Raw genomic sequence first — 22,483 nt, 5'->3', positions numbered from 1 at the left:
ATTAAACGGCCGTGTAATTAAATCTAGGCGGGGCGAGCGTTAATGAGGGGCGCACCGGGCTGTAATCAACATTAAAGATTGGCGGGAGATGTAGCCCCGCGCCCGCGCCCCTCATTACTTATACAAAATACTTAAGACGCGCGTCGTCCCGCTCTCCGCGTGCTAATAGCTCGCGCCCACTCGCTATCGCCGTCCCGCTTCGCCCAGCGTAATTAAGCCTTCGCCTTGCCTCGACTCGCTCGGTTGGCCCCGCCCCCTGAAGGGGAGGGGGGCTCCGCGGTGACGGGCGGGGGGCCGCCGCGGCCAAGCGCGCAGTGTGCCGGCGACCGTTGACAGTGAACCGTCGCGCGCGTCGCGCCGACAACAATCCGAACGCAAGCAACACCCATAAACAACTTCAGTTCCTCATTAACAGTTACAGTGGGTGTTTTGGTGTAACCTCAGTTTGTTGTGTTTTTGACTGATTACACTGAAGTGTTGTACGAGTTTACACCAGTTTTGGATATTGGACAAGTGCTAAAAAGTGACTGTGCGTGCTATGCCGCAATTAAGAGCTTAGCAGTCTTCTGCGGGCGATGCTCACAGGTTAATATTAGCTTAAGTTTTTTGTTTATATGTTTTTTTTGCAATATTCTTATTGGAAAGCAAGAATTTGTCAACACGATTTTTTAGGGTCGACTAAACATCACTAAACATTAGTTTAGTGCGAAATTCCTACTTTTTATTCTGGTTGCAACATTTGATGATTCAAATGTTGCAAAACTATAATAATAAGTTAGAAAAGTGCAGTAAATCATCTTTTTCCTAAGAAGAGAAAATTTAGAATTCAAAACAAACATCGAAACCTACCTTTGGTAAAAAACAAAGTCAACAAAAAATAAGGAAACTTTAAAAAACTTGTACCTAGATAAGTTTAATACAACTGTAGGTACCTATTTATACTTAAATTCTAATTGTCTGACTTGTTATTGGAATCTCGGATAATTACGGGTTTAAAGTTACCTAGTAGCCGGCGCGCGTATCCCAAAAATCAAATTAAAATAGATACAGTATAGTTAAACAGATACCTACCTAGCTGTACAGCTTAACTAGGTAGTTACTTAAAATCCTTTTTCATAAGATACAGACTTACTATTTTGAGAATGAAAGAAACAACAGATACTTGGATATGTAGATATTTTTTGATAAATTTATTACTACTATACCTTTTCTATTACCTAGATGTTTTAAATTTACACTGTAAAAAAGCCAAAAATATTCACATAATCTTTTGTTTTGTTTTCAAAAATATACAATAATAATTGTATGTAGGTACCTCCATAAAGCGATGAATTTCATCTTCTTGAAATTCATTATTAACAAACTATCGTACCTACCTAAATAGGTTAAAAATATCAAGAGAAGTATCAAGCTAGTAGGTAGATACTTATCTACCTACCAAGCTCTGAGTAAATAAATTTAACAAAGACTTATTTTTACAAAATCAGTAACTACCTATAACTACTGATATGGACGACGTAATCCATCAAAAAATTAAAATTATATTAGATTTGCATTACAGAGATAAGTGACATAGTAATTTAATTACATTAAAAAAAATATATTTTTGTATTTTTTTAAGAATCGTGGAAATCTTTTATGATTTTTTTAGGTAGGTAGGAAACCTATTCATCCTTAGTTGTATTTCATATAATCATATAGGTAGGTAGGCAGGACCTGATGCAGGATCTATTTTGAATAAAATTATCGAATTTGAATTTACGTAAGTACTAGTTACCTATATTTTATAATTATTAAAAAAATTAATAAAATAATTACAATTATACATAAACAAATGCATGTAGTTTCAACATTAATGAGTGAGCTTTTCGATATCCTACCCGCATTTAATATTGGGTCTACTACCTACCTACTTTGTATTAAAGTTTAATTATGAATGTCTAGAATTTGGTAGGTGCTACCTACTTACCTAAATGTTACCTATTACAAAAAGATATATTTATTAGTAACCCAATAAATTATGAATTCGTAACACATTTAGGTCTAATGTGAAAGTTAAATGTTTGTTTTTTTTTTCTATAATTTTTAACCGCGAAAATGATTTTTATGAAATTTTGTAGGTAGGTACCTAGGTACTACTGTACTTACCTAAGTAACACAGATTTAGTCATGTATTTTTACCGGCCTTTTGGTAGGATAGTAGGTATTTTATTTTTTAGTATTTTACCAAGTTAATAATATTTTGAAATCATGGCTTTATAGCCATGATCCGTCTGATCATTTGTTCACCGTAAAATACAAATACTAAAGGAATATGATAATATTGCAATAGGTATAATTAATTAATATAATACATTATAAGTTAGCTTACTGACCTAGGTGTATGATCGTAATCAGAATGTGCAGAATTTTTTACCATATAAATTCCATACCATACCATACCATACCGTTCCATACCATATAAATTACTACCTGCTGCATCTCTTACATGAAAAAATCCTATTAGAAAGGGTTGTTGTATATATTACTAAATTAATAAAAATAACTGAAAATAAATAAACTTGCTAACAATGAAGGTTTAAATAATCACATGCGTCTTCTCATCCTCTCACCAGGGCGCGAGCCGCCATCTTGGCTCAGACATTTCCCGGCCGATATTCGACCAAGTCGATTAATCAAAAAGACCTTAGATCAATATCATCTCGTCGCTCGCAAACAGTATTTAATTTATCACCGGTCAATAATTGATTTAGGTGCGTAGGCGCAGCGCAGTGCGAATTACAATGGCGCCACCGTCGACATGGAAATTTCTTTTGTAATTAGAATTCAGAGTGATAGATAGCCAGGTACCTACTTCGTGTTTTTCAACATTCAAATGACATTTTTTTATTATCATATCATTGAAATATTGTTTTTTTTTTGTTGAATTGTGTTTTCCGTGTAGTTATGAATTATTAGTATATATGAATTCATTCAGTGACTACATTCCTATTTCTTAAATTTTTAATTAGGTAGGTATAAGTCCTATGAAAAAAATAAGGAACGTAACTTTCTACGGAAATAAAATTAATTAGTACTATTCTCAAAATATTCGCAAGAATTATTTATTAGGCAAGCATCATTTTAACATTTTTTTTATTGAATTCCTTCCTCCCAATATTATAAATTCGAAAATTTTGATGTAAATGATGATTTAAGCTGAGAGGATGCTATTTACACAATCACGTAAAATCTACTGAATTGGTTTCGAGCAAATAATGATAAGAAAGGTAGATAAAGTATGATAGGAAGCTTGCCTACTTAATTTTAGGCGCAGCTTACACCTACCGTCCATTCCACCAATCAATGTTTTTATTTCTAAATATGTAATAAACAATACACTGATGCACAATATCAATTCATTAACTTGAATTTATGCTTAAATTTATTAATTTTGATTATTTAAAAAAATATGTAAATTTAACGATTTTTCTAATTAGATTGACTATTTTCCAATTAGATTCGATGATTTTATTGATAAGAATTTTAAAATTGTGCTATATTAATACAAAATGTAGAAAACCAGGACCCCCGATATATTTTTAAAAATTCTTGCTTTCCATCTAGTCAAATGCGATGTTGTTACTAAAAACAATGATTTAATATTTTTTCCTTGTATATCAATTGTATCTGTCATAGGCTTTGTTTGTTCAATTACAAGAATGATCGTACAAATTTTTTGATCATGAAACTAATTGGAATTCTGTAATCTGCTTTTGTTCATTGTTTCAATCATAATTTATTTGAATTTATTTTTAACTGACAGAATATGGTAAGTTGACATTATTGCACCAAAGTTTTCGTGGTACTGCTTGCTACATCTATCGGGCGGTAGTGGAACTAAACAATTTAACTGTTTCTATATACTAAACACGTGCATCGCAGGGTACCTAGTTGTGCGCAGCAGATTTTATAGGATACAAAAATATGTTTATTTCTTTTTTTATTGTTAAAGTAAATAAGCTTCTAATATGTAATGTGAAAGTGCTATAAAAATTTGTTGTTATTACCTGCTAAAGTATTGTTAGTAAAATTTTAAATCGAATAGTCAGGGAGTCAGCGACCTGTCAGGACATCGCCACTTCACCCAGTTACATAGTATTATCACGAGTATAAATTCTACAATGGCGCTTAGGCGTTTACTATTCAGATTTCTGATACAGCCGCGGAAACTGATGACCTAAGATAAGATTCTAGTTCGTATTGTTAAAACGTCAGATATTTTCTTTTTTGAGACAATAAGTTTGATTTTTGTGGGTACTATAATGTCGGCTTTTTTTAATGTACATTTTGACGTATTTTAATTTTTTTTAGTTTCACAAATAAAAAAATAACGATGTTTTACGCAATTTGTTGAAGTATAGTATAATTAATTATTGTAATACTTTTCAGATTAAAAATTAAAAAGGTATTAAGAAGATATATTTCACTGTAACTAACAACATTAAACAAGCAGAATCAAACCAGTTCTTTTGGTATTCTCTTGTTGAGAACTCGTTTTCTAAACAAATTTATAGCTTTCGTATCTTAGCTATTTTCTTACAATGCAGAGCCTTTACGACCGTGTCATTGCATAACTGATGGCTTATGTAGATATAATTTAAAATTTCACTATTATATATTTCAACCAAACGAAATATATGCAAATGTATCACACTATATGACATAAGAATAGTTATCTTAATAGTAAGTAGGGCTTTTTTGTGTTTACTACAATTTTAGATTATTAGAAATTGATAATATATCCATGGTTCTGGTGACATGGTCCATTACTTTAAAACTGTTCCATACCGTTAAGTTTTATTTTATTATAATATTAGTCATTTGTTTACACAGTTATTTGAAATATATACCAGAAATTTCCTGATTTTGAAAAAACATGGCTCTCGGACTATATCGAAAATGATAGTATTATCTCAAGTATAATACTGAAATAAGACTGTCATTCATTTATTTATTACAATTAGGAGTCGAGCTCGGACTTGACGAATTGAAAAAGGATGTATGTGTACCTACCTAACTAGTCCAACTGAATGTCAGTTTTAAGATTTCAACTTTTGAAAACCTCCAACTAAAAACCGTTAGAGCAATGAAATGAATCATGAATAAGAAATGTTGTATCACATCTTTTGAATGCCAACAATGCCTCACTTTGTCGCCACAGTCGATCTTTACTGGTTAAGTGACCAACGACATCTTCCATATTCTCGTTTAGCGCAATTTATCTGTTGTAGAATGGCGTCAATAGGCTTTTCGTTGATTTCTTACATGCTTATATGGTTATGATAATTTGTTTCCGGTGTGTGCGGCGCGTGCGCATCGCACGACAAACTATTACATTCATAGCGTTAGCACGATTTGCATTTGAAATATTTCGTCGGCTCGCGCCTTCGCCGCACACAATGCTTCGGGAGAGAAGCGGCAATTTCAATAAAGATGGAGTTACCATATCAAATTTCTCGGTACATTTTTCAGAGGCTCGTGCTTCGGTTTTTTTGGACGTGTGATAATAGGGCTCATTTCATGTCGCACGTGCGTGGAGAATGGCCAGGCGTTCGTTGCTGCTTTCAATAGATTTGAAAAATTTGGTTTACCAATCGGCATCTAGTTAGTATGTATCAAAATCGAAGTCAGTATTGCGGCTAAAAATAAATGTCACCGTAAGAAAAGTATTGCATAGACGAACGGCGAGTGAAATAATGTTGCTCGGACCAGTTTACGCGTCGCATTATTTACTTTGTAGATATTTATTGGGGAGGTAGTGCGGCGCAGTCGATTTATGCGAGCGCGGTAACGAGCAGGTGAAATTGTCTAATTAAACTGAATTAATTTGGTGAGCGTTTGCAGGGCTTGGCGTAAACAGCGGGATGGTGCCTTTGTTTTATTGAATAATTGCTGAGAGGTGTTTCGGGCCCGGCTCTCGGACTGGTTCCCCAAGGCCAGACGTCGAACTTGCGCCGATCCTTTCCGTGCGGCTCCTCCACGCGCGAACTCGCCAACACTCCGCATACAATAACACGTTCACATTCTTCTTCGTGATGTATTCACAAATACTTTGTCTTTAGAAAGGAAAACGTTTCAATCAGGCTATCTGTTTATTTCGCTGCTTCAATATTAATTTTGTTATTTTGTCAGATATCAGAATAATATGTAGATCTATCTCCATTAGTCATCGGTAAATACAATGTCAGGACACTGTCCTAATATTATGTATTCTTCAGTACCATAAACTTCCACTTAAATCGCTTAAAAGCAGTCAGCGTATTTTTATCCAGTCTAGTCAAGAACCTCTCAGTCATTGTCAAAAACTAAAAGACTCACACGTTAAATTTCACTTAACTCGTCGTAATTATGAAAAGTCAGCGAGGCTGCGTATAATAATTGGTCAGGTTTATTGAAAAAACGCCGGAGGTGAGACGGAGCCGTGTAACTTGAATTTCACAGTATTCCGGCGGACCACGTTTTGCCTTTTGCGATTGTAATTTTTTTAGCAAACTTTTTCCAGCCAGCATTTTACGTTCCTCGAAGAATAGTTTTGTGTCATCTCATCATAGGTTTTTTATCATAATTTCCCTACAGCTGTTTCGACTTAAATTATTCTATAATTTGCAGTATTTATGGCGTGTTAGGTCTGATGATGTCGTAATACTTAAACTAGGTACCTTTAAATTTTCTACATTTTAAAACTTACTATTAAACAAATTATTATATAAATTTATTTGTTTATGTAAGTAACTACACAACTTAACAGTGTAAATATAAAACTTACAAATATCAAGTATAAAGATACTACTTATTTCTACATACATTTCTTCCAGTAGATCCGTGAAAGAAAATAAAAATAAAGAGGCAATGGCGTGTACCAGAAAAAGAGATAAATATGATACGATACACATAAATATTACACATAAAGCATGATTTAGTAATTATAAAACGAAGACATTCCTAATAAACAAAATAAAACTATTGATAACAATTCCATTTTTATGAATCCTGATTGCGTGCTATCATCATAGGTGTGTTGCTATCCACTAAATACGTGGCACTCATTGTAATAGTTTCCTGTACTACATTGTAACTGTATCGTACATTGATGACCTTATTGCTTTTTCAATGATAAAGTATGTACCTAATGGGCTTAAGTGGCCGCAATAAACTGTAATTGTTGGGTTGTGGATAATAATCTATGTGACACTTTGATTAATTATATTTTTACATTAATTATTTTTTAAACATTTAATTAATATACAATCAGGACTTATCTAATTACCTTAATACCTATCTAGATTATTATTTTGTAATTTTGTTAAATTTCATATAAATTCCTAATTGAAGCAGAAAGTAATTTAATTTGTGTCTAAATTCTATATTAAAATTTTGTAATAAGTACAATTCCATTATAAGAATACTTATTATGAGAAACTGGTGATCAATAGTCAAAGAAGTTCAATAATTCAATTATAATTGAAGATTAATATTTTTACCTCCCCTTTCTGTTCCCATAATTCATTTCAAAACGTTGAGTTTTTATTATTTTAAATAGGAAATAATTCAGCCAAAGCTTAAATCTTTAAAAGCATATTTAGCACTGCCATCTTCTTCATAGTCGTATTCCTCATGGCTGAGGGTCGTCGTCAGTACGTGGAATGAAACACACACAACAACTTTCTTGGCATTATTAATGGAGTGGTTTGCCATTGCCTTCTCCATTTTACACACAAGTTAATAATAATCAACCAGTGTGTTTCCTCACGATGTTTTCCTTCACCGGAAGCAAGTGGTGGTTTTTGAAAACTACTATAATATGAGTCAGATTTATACAAACTCATGTGGCACGAGTAGGATTCGAACCTGGGACCTTTTGATCCACAGGCGGCCGTCTTAACCACCACCACCGCTTTACTGCCATAAATTGCGTATAATATCGTATTCCAAATCAGACTTCAATTTATTTGGTCTAGAACACAGAAAAGGATCAGAGTAGCAATCAAATATGAAAGAATATTCATAATTCTATTTTATAATATCTATTTATTTATTTTATTTATAATATTATTTTTTTTACAATTACTTCCAAATTTTAGATGCATAGATACTATTTAGAACTCTAATAGCACTCAAAGATTAGGATAAGACCACTCCACTTCTGCAATAACGTTGTTATCGCCCAATAATTAGCGATAATCGATGAACTGTCCAACCGAACCGTTATCAATATTTACTATTAAATAATCGATACACATTTACTCGATAAAAGGTCATTGAATGAAAGTGGACATGAAATGTTTGTAAATAAACCACCGTTTCCGTGTTCAATTTCTATTTTTATTGTCATCTGTGTATTTTCGTAAAAATTTCATTCAGTACAACCTACAACAATAATACTATAGTTACTATAAATAAATACATATTACATAATTAAACATAGATGAATAGGTACTTCAAACACTTATTAGCCAAAAATTTATAGTGATTTAGCATATATAACTTCTTAAATGTTCGAAATTAATTTGTAATGAATTCTTAAATGTTCGAAATTAATGTTTGAACAAACAGGGTAAATATTAAGTATTAAATATACTCAAATATTATTTAATAATGTTAGCTTTTGGAAAATATATTATCAGGAAGACCTGATAATATATTTTCCAAATTGTATACCTACTCATTCAAAATATCCCCCACAGGTAATTCCCACTGAGCAGTCGGCGTCGGCCATTGACGCGTAATTAATTAATTTGATACATAATCAATGATAGTTATTTCAATTGCAGATAATATCTAAAAATTACAAAAATCAATTAACTAATTGACGCAATACATGATTCCAATTAACAAAAACCTTGTATATGTGTCTTGTTATTAGATATTTTATTTGCCCACTGAGTCATTACAACGCCACCTTGTTTTGAATTAGTATTGCAACTATTTAATTCGATTGCTTAAAACTTTCAGTTTTAACGTTTTCTACTAAATCCTTTCATATAAAAAAGTCCCCCAGTCGCGTCTGTCTGTCTGTGTGAACTCAATATCTACTGGATTTGTAACGTTTTCACCAATAGATAGTGTATTCCTGAGGAAGGTTCAGATATATGATTTATTATGGTTTTACCTGAGCAAAAGAGGGCCACAATGGCCAGCTTATTATGTTATAAATTAGTGGTATTTCTATATTATTATTTTTGAAATACTCTGAGAAGAAAAATCTATTCCTTCTTCTCTTTTGAGATTGCATCTTTATGTCGAGGTCTTTATGTCTAAAATTCAATGATATGGTAGAACGTCTATAAGCATAGTTGATGCTTGTACGACAAATTTCCATGATATAGCATGTCTCAACTCTCAAATATTTTAAAAGTATAAAGCAATAATAAACCCATTAGGTACAAGTTATTTACTCAGTAATAAATCTGACTTAATATATAATTAGTTGTGAGTTTATAGTGAACATTACCAAAAAAGTATCAGATACAAAAAATTTAGGTATCTAATATGTGGAACTAGGCATATTATTCCACATTTTACCGAGGAACTAAATGTAGGAAAAATAATGTTACTCCCTGACTTCGTCCCTTGTAAAATGTCATTAAATATGTTAGTTCGTTACTGAATGTTTTAGTACATCTTGTCAGTTTATCTTGAAGTAGAAGATCTAAGAAAATTCCCTAATAAATGATAAAATTGATAACTTATATTTCAGAATAATAAAAATAATCAGCTTAAAAGTAGAACGTAGAAAACGTCATTATTGTATCTAGATAATTAAAATGGCCGCAATTAGAAAAAGTAATTACAATTAATTGTAAATCATATTGGATTAGCGGTGTTTTTTTATGTTTTTTATCTGGTTTATGATTTAATTACACATTAATATTGGCTCGTTAATGGTATCGAGGTGTTTTTAATGCCGCCATATCTGTTGTAATAAAACTGAGGCCGTGAAAATGTATATTTGTTCCTAAATTATTTTATTTAAAACAATTAAAGGGTTAATTAATTTCGGTTTCTCGATGTTCCCGAACGTGTGTTTAATGGCTGTTTATTTTAATTAAAACTGAATTCTTGATAAGCTTAACGTACAGGTATACAACTCAATAAAAATAAATTCGATTCGTAAAACTAAATGTATCCCAGTAATACAAAAATAAAAAGCATTTAAATTTATGAATTTTGACTTTGACTAGTTAGTACTATTGACTGAGTCTCTCGGTTATTGCACTAAAAGAGCTATAAAAACGACGTTACTGCAAACAAATCAAAGTTAATACGACTATAATATTTACGTCCCACGGGCGCATTTTTCTCTCAGTGTAGTACAAAAGATACTTTAAGATAAAGCTCGCACATGTCCTCGGACCGCCACGAGCTATGCAGCATCCGCGGCAGTACTCCCTCCATTGTTCAGGGTTGCCAAAAGCAATAAAAATTTACTAAGACAAAGGCACCCCCAGGCCCTGCAAGATATGCCCGATAATTATTTTAGAAAATACACCGCCTTATACGCTCCTTGGTTGGAACAGGTGTGGTTTTAATGATTAAAAAAGAAGGCATTTTATGATCGGCAGTTTTCATGGCTTTTTGAGTAACATTGCTGTAAATTTAAGTGTTTGCTAAACGAAGATAAAACACGTTTTAGCAAAAAAAAGTGTATGGTATAAATTCACAAATTTATTACACTTAATAAATAAATATCAGAACACTTTCATTTGCTAGAATATATCAATATTATATCTTCTTTGCAAATATAGTTATGTTTGACTGAAATTAAAGAATTTGACTGAAAAAAGATTTAACGTTTTACGTTTTTATAGTTTCAACTCTCAATAGCGTAAGTGTTTTTGAGAAATATTCTTACCTACCTGTTGCGTCTCATCAAAAGTCTGTCCTTCCCCAAGTGCCACCAGAGCGCGTCAGTTAAGCGTATTTTAATAACATTTTTGAACGTTGACTACGTAATTACTGTTTATATCATCAACACTCGCCCAACACAATTAAGTCAGTTTTTTGGGAATGCGCGACAATCACGATTTGATTACGGTCGTAAAAACGTGGACATGACAACACTTCCACTAAATAACGATTAACCAAAGTATTATTAGATTCCGTGCTTCGTTTTAAACGTGGAATATTTTCCACTAATATGTAAAGCATGTGACACAATGTCCCAACGAAGCACTAACGAGACAGTTTATGGAACAAATTGAAAAGTCAGTATTCTAAACAATTTTATTGCGAACCAACACAATCTTCAATTTTCCTATCAGTTGTTCCAGCATTGTTTCCAACGTATAACGGAATACCAACTGGAAGCCAAACATCATTTACTTATTTTAGCATCACAATTCAGACAGAAAGTCATTTCACATCAATTTGTTAGCATTTTACGAAACTGTTGGCAATTTCATTGACATGTCCATGTTTGTTTAACGCTCTGACAACGTTTGACTGTTTACTAATGCTCGTTTGAACAGCGATTTTCTTTCGGTCACATTTAGGCTTATGTAATTGGTGTTGAAAAAATATAATTTCGTGCCTCACGGAAGGCTCGAGTTAACTAGAGATCATATCGTGTAAACCTCGCTTTATATTAATTGCGTCCCCTTCCATTGTTGTGAGATGACATTTAATTTTCATGAATTCTGCTGGTAAGTGCGCGACGTTAAAAAGAAATAACTTGGAAAAAATAAACGCACATTGCAGACCTCACACTATGATAGCCTTCGCGATATCAGTAGTGTACTAAACTTGCAGCGTGCAATCGGAAATGGTCTTTGTGTGGATGTAGATTAGATTCATTTTTGTTGACGATGTAATCTTAAGGTGGTTAATTAATGTGAAACACCATCAAGAGATTAATTAGTGCTGTCCGCGTGACACTTTGTCGGCTATTAATCGAGGAACATGTACAAATTGAATTGGAAAACCTGTTTTTTGGAGTCGATTGACGTTTTTGACACTATATGGGCAATGCAGATTCATACAACTTAAATTGCTTAGTCATGATGTATTTCAATCAAAATTTCATTAAATCTATTTAATAACAGCTTATAAAAATCTCGTAGAAAGGTAATATGATGAGATATATTAAACAACTAACACGTAGGTACCTTATAGCTATACTAAAACATTATCTGTTGGCCTGCATAGTCGAATGAAATTCACTTCAAATAGTTTTATTCCTTGAATCCAATGCGCTTTAGGAGTTAATAAGGATATAAGTATTGAAAATATTTATATATACTATATTCATATTTTATCGACATATTTTATCGATACTTATTAAAGACCGGCTACCACTCGCGTCGTGAGGTGAGAACGATGGCGCCCCCTGCTGAGCGCGTTCAGAGTGAGACGGGAACAGCCGAACGGAATTCAAAATGAAGTTATGGCTTTACGTTCCTTTTTCATTCCTTTTTTGACTTCATTATTTTATTTTTAGTAATACTCGGTAACATTTATGCGTTTCAAACTCGTATGCATACGTATCGCATACGAATGCGATGTAGAATATTTTTTACCGGGTTGCGTTAATTACAGTAGCAGTTGTGTGAATTTTAACTAGCAAACAAGCAGACAGATCTTGCCATTAGCTCGCGAGTGGACAAATATCAAGTCTGTTTGCCGTCACCGTGTAAACATCGACATCGAAGTTTGCGTTACGCATCACTAGCACGTGTTTGTCGAAGCGAGCGCCCGCGAGGTGTGGACGGGTGTGAGCGCGGAAAGGGTTGCCCACTCGACTACCTCATGTCGATAAATATCATCGTTTACCTTGTTACCTTAACAAACATCCTCCACTAGGAATTCATTTAACTAAAATCTTGTCCTCCGTCAAGTACTCATTAACAACGTTTTCGCACTTAAAGACAACGCATGCGCGAAGCTATTTACCTTGATTTCCAAGTAAATTATTCAACATTAGATAGAGTGTCTTTATTCTACAATTAAACTATTGTTATTAGTTTTACATAAAATCTCAATAAGTTTTCCATTAGTCGTAACTGCGTTGAATTATGCATGAACCGCCCATATTGTTTCCAAAAGTAAATGTCGTATCTTTTATGCAATAAGTCAGATTAAAATTGTATTAAGTATTATGTCACTCTTCTAATAGATTTCATATTCAAATAGGAATCGTGCTCGCTTTTAATGTGTTTAATCAATCATAAGTTACGATTAATTACTTAGATAGCCAGGCGATTGTCCGATGTTTGTGTAAGTAAGACATTTGTAATAGCACCATTGTACTATTCTCGGTAATCAAAAGTTCAAGGATTAGTTTGAGAAGATTATTAATTAGCTTTGTAAAACCGGAATTTAAATCCCAACGGAATTGCTATTAAATCTACCTTAAGATCACAATGATGTCGATGGAATTTAATGCCATTATAAATAATTTAAAAACTACATATATTATAAAAACAAATTAAAATATTTCCCTATTCTCTCAAAGCCAAACTTTTAAATAATCCGTATCATATTGTTATATTCTATTCAGAGAATGTGCAAGCTATAAAATTCGACATATTTGCATAACTAATGCAATGAATAAGGAATAAATTAACGAGATTGAGAAACGAAGATTTTCATTTAAAAATTAATGAAATAAGCATCTCAGCATGACTTGATTAAAAAGCAATTTACGACGTTAGAGTCATGAAAGTAGCACTTCCATACATAAATAACGTAGGATGTAATACAGTCGATAATCCAGTAGAAAATTAATTAAAACTTCCATCTTTTTGAATAACTAGTCAGGAGAATGGAGAATCTGCTAAGTAATGTAATGTTGCTTCACTACTGGTTTTACTCGGGTCATTATCAGCCGAGACTCATTTGTCGAAACTCGCGTGCTTTTGTTTGATACTCGATTGTACAATCTCGCACTGTTGATTCTCAATGTTATATACCGTGTGATGCTGTGTGTTTTTTATTGCTTACCTCTTTCATTTTAAATTATAATTGACTAGATTTTGTTCGTGAATTATTTTTTCTTTATTTTGACCTTTTGATTCTAATAAGGTATAGTTTTATCATAAAATACTTTTAATTTACTTTTTCTAGTAATTCGCTTCTATAGAAAGCAACCTATAACGCCGATGTCTATCACTACTGGCTGTACATATCTGAGGCAAGATTTTCATGTCGAAACATCCTTATGGGCACACAAAGATGTAACAAATTAATTCCTGCCATACCGCAATCCGATACAGAATCACCTGAGATATTACTCATCCCGTCCCACATATAGGTATGGAGATACATTTGTGGCAAATTTGTCTGATTCTGTATCAGGAAAATTAATGGCTTCATCATTGTCCTCATAAAGAAATGTGATTCAAAACTTCGTTATTTGTAACGTTGATGTTTTAATTTTAAGATATCACTTGAATTCCTGTGTACCCTATTATTCAGTATTTCATTGAAGTTTGCCTTATTCCATGTGAAGTAATTAACTAGTATTAAATTAATAACAAATATATTTAAGTCTCTAAAACTCCCTATATGATCTAATACTTTTGGCCACGATCAATATGATAGCCAACAAGTCGTTAACCTATAAAACAAAAAGGTTTCCATTTATAAGGCAGGCCATGCTCGGCTATAAAGCATGTCCACGTGTGCTGAGAATAATTACGGCTTAGTGCAGCCGGCGGTACTACCTAAGTGGTTTTGACGAGTTTGAATTCACGAGTGCTGACGCAACACTAACCGCCGCAGAACGGCGCACGCGTTGATCCAGCAAAAACTGCCTCATTACATCTATCGTCGGTATACCTAGTCGATTTATACTATATTTCGAAAAAATACTTAAACTGTGAATTGTCTCATATTACCTTTTTCACTCCAACACCACTTTAATAACTTGGAAATACTATATAAAACGTGATTCGATTAATGCTATCTGTCATATGTCATATCAAATTATAATAAATTTAGAATTGAATAATAAAAATAACCATATCGCTTATTATCTAGATGCCGATTTAAAATCCAGTAGCGATTCGAGTTGGCGCGCTCATCCATTTCGAATCCAACGGAAGTATCACGCAGCGATAAATTATTTACGACCTTTATAAACACTTAAAAATACCAAAATCCATTTCCATTCATAAGTTGAACCGAAACACGGGCTCTTACGGACGCACGAGCGATACTCATAAAACCTGTTTAGATTTTGATAATTTTATTAACGATCGAATGCACGGAAAGCCGAGTGCCAGGGACTCCTAAAGTATCATATATTACAGCTTTAACACAAATTATACGAGTTTAGAGGCACAACATAGAGCTTGTGTGGGTGTCTTTATGTTAAAATGTGTCACCTGTAATTATACGATTCAGGGAATTTTAATGTCTTCGAAATGTCGTCTACTTTATTACAATCGGAGATGTTCTGAACTGGATCTATCGAGATCAAGCACGAGCTATTGTGCCACAACATTTTTTTTTTGTTTTATGAGGATTATAATGGCTGTCTCCTAAGAATGTGATTGGAGTTCTTTGCATGAGGAAAGCTGATTGCTATAAGTCTATGTTATTATATCAAGCTGTTCAATTAGAGTTGAGACGATACGCACCACAGAGCCTCAACGTACACTGTAATTACTGTTGTCCATTCACTTTACATCATTAGCCGGATTTCTACATCTTCTTTTATGTCTATCAACATTTGTAGCAGTGTCGCAGCATGTGGCGTAAATAATTTCTTTTACTTGTACGGAATTCATTTGGGGCACTTTGTCTCATTTGGACCCATTTTAATGGCGTCACCTTCAAAATTTTATAACGATAATTTTGTGTTATTACCGGTTACGTTACATCCGAGCGAGTTCAGTCAATTTGTGATGTCGTTTAAAATTTGGATAAACGTTTTTATCTCACATTATGTCTGTCCTTGGCACAAAGATGTGCTAAATCGTATATCACAATTATATACTTACCATGTCAATGGCTAATACCATTAGTGTCTGCACTTATGTAACAATATCCACAAGTGATCCGCTAATCATCGTTTCTTTGATCTTTAGAAACGTTAACACCTCAAATTCTAAGTACAAACAAGCAGAGATTACGTCGTTTATTGGTACACAGCAAATCAACTGTTCAAACTACTTTAGAACGAAACAACCAGCTATTGCATCAAAAGACTGATAAAGTAATTAAATTCTTTACAACCAAGCGCTTAGTATACGATTTAAATCTATTCTTAGTACTTTAATTAGTACTTTTCCATTTGTTCGATACCAGGCAATAGCTATTTGACTTATTAACCAACTGTTATGTTAAAATTCTCTATCATAGAAAAATATACCTTAACCGGTCTTAATAAAGTGCAAACTTTTAAACCACATACGAGTACTTAATGCGCTTTATGAAGATCAGCAATGTTTCAGGACATTCCTATTGGTCGACATGGTGTTAACACAATAATCACGAAATTTTCAAATACTTGTGGTCATAATTTGATAGTCTTTATGTCTTGTTGCTTGTTGTTGAGAATTGACTTTTTACTATTGATCGTGATAATTTATTTTTTTAGGTTTTAACGGTTTCATAATGCCGTTCAAATATGTGTATATTCAGCAGGTTAGCTCAATCCTGTAATTTTATTTTCATCTTATAGCATAGCGCTGGCCTTCAATGCAGCAAAGCAATTCTTTTGATGTAGAAGTTGACAAAATGACGATGCCACATTAAATCTTATGTAAAGTTCCAATATTCCTTGCCCTGTCTATTGAATTCAGTTAGAATAGAGTCCTGGACAAATGTGGGAGATCATCGTTCATATTTGACGTCCCGAGTCGTGGACATAATACCATCCATTTAGCGACCCCATGTTATATTATTGTCAACTTTCATTTGAACTAGTCATTAATGTGGACTCTAATCAATCACTTTTAAGTTGAATAATTTATCGCGTTAAGTGTTTTTTGCTACATTCTAAATGTTGTCTCAGTCATTTCGTCTTCCAATTATCAACTTTCTACAAATTGAAACGGAATTGTAGTTTTCCGGTGAACAGTTTTGCAAACAACGTCTATACGGTTCACGCTGCCGTCTAATTTCACGTCGCCGTTTTCGGTGCCAACCTAATGTTGATAATTAAATTTTGGGAAAAAGTCGCGTCTTCACATAATAAGTGTTACACGAACACCAAGTTTAGTTGGGACGCGACAAATAATTAGCCAAGATGTGTTAATGATACAAATTTGGACGTTGGAAACGTTTTAACAAATTCATTGTCATTACTAAATAACAAAGTTTTGGCATGAACATGATTATGACATTCAATTGGCAAGTCTAATAGATGGCCAAGTAGTCGATTGCATAAAGATCATAAATTTTATTAATCACGGTGTAGTGGTACACAAGTTGGTTCTTGGTTAAGCAAAAACTTATTTTAAGATTTAAAAACTCATTTTTAGAATTCTGAAAATAAACAAATGTCTTGTCACGCTTCTCATTGTTATGGTCGCAATAAATAAGCCCACCCATTGAAAATGTAAAGTATCCAATAACGGTAAAACTAATTATAGTTTTAGTAACGAATTGAACCACTCACGACAAGGCTACTGTACAAGTGGACGATAGAAAAACACAAAAAACAAATCGTGAATTGAACACATTCAATCTCAAACTAAAAAAGATAATGTTCTGTAGTGTCAAACAAAATATTTTAGTAGAAGACATAACACAATCCTGTAAGAAAAATAATGCCACTACTATTAATATATATTTAGTAATCCGAAGATCAAAAATTATGTTAAATAGAGTTGATAAAGGTTAACCTTCCAAAAAGTAATTTTCATACACCGGTAAGTTTAGAAATTCATAAACATTGACTGCACATTAAAGCAATCACAAAAGCTTGCGTCAACGATATCTAATAAACACAATTTTGGGTCACAGTGGAACAATTGCTATTACTTTGTCAGTCCAGTTTTCACATTTGTGACGGTAGCATTGTAATACGATTTAATATTGGTGTTGTGATTGTGACGTACTCGGACGTGGCCACGCAGGGCCTGGTGGACCAACGAATCACAAAAAATGTATCTCATTTAGTTTCACTAGCAGCTACGAATCGTGATAGGTAATTTCATAGTGCGTTTTGACACGCTTAACCAGCTCTTTGCCCTTTCCACTTTCATTGTTTTTTGTCGTTTAAATACCCCGTTTGGGTCTTCTGCGATTTTATAGTACTTAACTATTAAATTCCGTTCGTTGCCCGCTAACTTTTTTATAATTTTATCTATTTTTATTACGTTCTGCATTTGGAGCGAATGATTCGCTAAAATATCAATGGATTTTTACTGATACGCCAGTATCTATATATATTTTAGTATCTAATTTATTATATATTTAACCAAACACGTTTTCTATAAAACTTATATTCAACACCACACCTATTTACAATTTTGAGATGTTAATTAGATGTTGATGTAATAAAAATATTATTAACGGCGCGTCTCACTGGTTTAGCTATGATTTGGCAGATGTTACATTGAATAATCACGGCATTATGGAATATAGCAATTAGTTCCAAATGCGGTAAACTGTAGACACATGTGACATTATCCACTATGTTGTCATATTGTTGAGTGAATATGAACCCACAGAATTTGGGGAATTTGTTATAATCCGCTGCATTGCTTTTGTGATGCATTGTTGTTGCGAATGGGGTTGCTGTAATCTCGAGGGTGCCATAGACAATATAACTTTTGGTGAATATAATAATTTGGCAAATTTCTAAAAGCGTTGATTGATTGATTCTCATTAAGGCATCGGGAATTTCGATCGATTTGGAACGTGTTTGGAATCGCGCACACATCAATGTGGCCATTAAAATTTGCTGCATAAATTAAGGCGCGCCCATATAGCACAGATGGGAGCGCTTCGGGCGTCAAGCATTACCCGAAAGGCCGGCGTACAAGTGTTTTATCCATTTCTGACACTTTCATGTATAAATTCATTGAACTCACCTTTTAAGATCCGTATTCAACGAGGAATATTAAAGCATGAATTATCTTATTTAATCCTATAGCTTTTTGTATTTTCTAGTTTGATTTTCTCGCTCCAAATTGATGATGACTCGTTCGATACTAATATTTAAAAAAGGTATAAGGTATTAGTATCGGTTGTGGTCCGCGTAAAACTCTGATTGAGCAAGCCATGGGAATCTCGTCGGTCTTTCCGTCGACGAACCGGTGCGCGTTATTAATAATCCGCATTCAAGAGGCGCACGAGCGAAGCAGCGGGCGACGCGACGGTCGACATTCCTCCTCATTGTGCCGGCCGCTCCGCCCGCGACAGTTTTGTCTATTCACACCGATAAATCACCGAAGCAGCTTCAATACAAGCATTATTTACTTCTAACGACGATCTTGACGCGCCACATCGATTAATTAGTACAACACTAGAGATAAGATACAGGGAAAGCGATCGCTTTCAATTTCCTCTTGAGGGGCACTCGGCGTAAAGTGCGCGTTAAGTGCGGACAATCGGAGATAAAACGTGCGAGACGGGGCTCCCTTAATCCGGTGATCGAAGATTGCGAGAAAACGTTTTGTCGTGGGGTGGTTCGCCTGAGTCGGCATTGTCTGCTCTAATTCGAATGCCCACACACGGCACTGTGACGTGGGCGACTGGCCGATGCGTGCTTCCCTAATTAAACCTATGAGATGCTAATGGGAGCCATTCATCGCGAGGTCAAATCGCTTCTATCGGTCCAATGACACTCGTTTTATTACAGTCGCGCATGGGCCTCTCATTAACTTGATTAGATATGATCTACATCTAATGAAGTTGCATTAAAGAAGCGAATACTTATCGCCTCTTCATTGAATTAGGGATGCGTCGCCACACGCGAAGTAAACAGACCAGACGCAATGTCGTAGTGCTGATATACATGAGCGTTTAAATTGATTGTAATGTGGACGAGTTCTGAACAACTGTGATTTGAGCCGGGGACATCTCCTGGCTTTCATTAAACGTTACATGGTCATTCCTCTCTGACCTCGCAATGAAATCGTCTGCGACTGAGTCAAGTTCCCTAGGTTGTTTTCAAAATATTATAAAGGTATTAGCGAGAAGCGCCCGCGGCGGAGTACTATCTATGGCATCGGCTTGGTTTAATGCGCTTATTAAATTATGTCGATGGCAAAAAGCGAGTCCAGTCGTTCGTGTAGCTTTAGGGAGTAATTAGCGGAATGAGCTTTATCGCAGGATCTAATCACGGCTGTAATTACTGGGTGAGGTTAGTTAGGCCGGTCTGCACATGTGCCCTTCTTGCCGCCGATTCTTCGCCGACATCGATATACTTACTCCGTATTACGACGATTCAAATCGTTCTATACTAACGGCCGGATTGATTACTCATTTACATACTTTAATCAGATATTTAACAATGTCTGTGTTCGAAGCTTAAGTATTGAATAAAAGCAAATCGATAACAACACATATGCTAATCATAATGTAGGACATGTCCATGTAACTGTCACAATAGTATATAAACAGTACATGGCTATTGTAAGCAAACTATTGTTAGATGAATAGTAATTGGATTTGGGGTCATTATTGATTAGCGAACAAAAATCCCAAGCATACAGAGCATGCGCGATGAGCCAAGCCTGCATACATATGTGATGCCCGACTTTGCATATCAATACCTATTTTAATATCGACATGCATCATTTCATTTAATTGCGTTTCCTGAACCATCTCCGGTGAATTTCGTCTGTCTAAATACTACAAATTGTTAAATATCGTGTGCTGTATATCAATTAATGTACCAAGATAATTAAAGTTAAACTATTTATTCAATTAAAATTTTGCCTAAGTGGTTGTTTTGCCTTTTTCGTGTCGTCGGCTTATGTACACAGTATTGCCTAAAAAGGTATATCATTAGTTTTTCTGCCTATCATGCCAAGCCTTCTGTACAGATTTGTAGATTCTAGTCAGTAACACGTCATAATAAACTCATGATCTTGATATGACGACTTAATCCCAGCAATTTCAATTCGTCTGACCCAAAATCCTCGTCCACAGCGTATAATTAATTGCCATCAGAAAACGCCCAGAAAGGATGTAAGTAAGTATTTAATGGTAACTGGGTCGGAATCTGTGGACACTTATGGAATTAAACATATTAGGAATCAGAGCTGACATCTCCATACAGCATCAACTCTTAACCTTATCTAAGATGTAATTGGTCATAAATTTTAAATTGATTTAATATACGAATATTTTGTTTTCCAATTAAAGAAAATAATATCAGATCATTCGAGTACCCTAAACAAATGTATTTACCACCAACTGGCACAGGAATCTGTTCAAAAGTGTTAAATCGGTTAATATAATGATGATGGATGCTATCCCGAGCCCGCAGCGGGGGTGTTTACCCCACTATACAAATAAAATATTTTTATTATTAACCATATTCGCCTTCCCTTTCACACCTACGTAGATGACCAATCAAGCTGTTGCATTCACACAATTTAATCGAAATCATATTTCTGTTTTGTCATTATGGTGTCGCGTTAAGAGAGTTCCTCTCTTTTGTTCAGGATTTCGATTCGGCGGTTTCTTGTTTCCAATGCAGCTTTCATCTTTTTTTGAGCACAGCGACACAGAAATACGATACAAGGTGTTTTAATTTTATTGATATAACGCTTCACCTGTATGTGCGCCTTTTACTTCAAATAACTGTACTTGTGTTTCAATTCAACGTATGTTTGTTTAAAATCTGATATCGTGGCACCGCCATCTGTCGGCTAGTAGCTGAGTCGGGCTGTATTTTTTGTTAAAATTGCTTCCTATGAATGAACTCGAGCTTGATATAAAAAGTTGCAACCGTGTTAAAATCGGAAGATATTGTTTAAAACTAAGACAGACGCATATGAGTTCCTTTCATCATCACAGTTACCTGTGGGGGCTCACAAAAAACACGGCAGGTAGCCCATTTGTTTGTTATTAATTCTCGCTTCGATCTTTTTTTGCCGTCGACCACTTTAATTCTGTGAGAATATTAATTATAATTATAAACGGGGTTCGTCGCGTTAGTGGGACCTTAAGTTTGGTTCCTAAATTTAAATCTGCTCGTATATCATGCGACAGCGTCGTTTTTATCTCGATTCTGGTGTTTTTTATTATTTATTGTTTTCTCTCATTGTGTTTGCGACGGGATTATGAATTAATGTTTCCTTCTGCTTTAAAAGTAAACCAGTGGGTTTCTTGGAATTTTATGCTTTGTAATTGGGTTTGGTTTTATATTAAGTAAATTTATAAATTATTTGTATTTTTTACCTTTTAATTATTATGAACCACCTTATTACGACTCACATATCTATGGTTAAAATAAAGGTGGTTATCTCAAAACAATCACTTTTATATGTACGAATCTTGTCTGTTAGTTTTTGCCTTCATATGTACCGTTGCGTTA

At 34.1% G+C, this 22,483-nt stretch overlaps 1 protein-coding gene across 2 annotated transcripts in view; it reads left to right on the top strand.

Moving 5' to 3' along the window:
- Positions 1–319: 319 nt before the first annotated feature.
- The window catches only part of zfh2 (Zn finger homeodomain 2), a 120,115-nt gene continuing 97,951 nt past the window's right edge, over positions 320–22,483 (top strand). For both annotated transcript variants that reach the window (XM_053750564.1, XM_053750565.2), the window contains exon 1: positions 320–585. The gene's annotated coding sequence lies outside the window, so the exon portion shown is untranslated. The remainder of the gene's footprint in view (positions 586–22,483) is intronic.

Source organism: Plodia interpunctella, chromosome 10 (genome assembly GCF_027563975.2).
Source record: "Plodia interpunctella isolate USDA-ARS_2022_Savannah chromosome 10, ilPloInte3.2, whole genome shotgun sequence".
Lineage (NCBI taxonomy): Eukaryota > Metazoa > Arthropoda > Insecta > Lepidoptera > Pyralidae > Plodia > Plodia interpunctella.
This window is presented reverse-complemented; position numbering and strand designations above follow the sequence as displayed.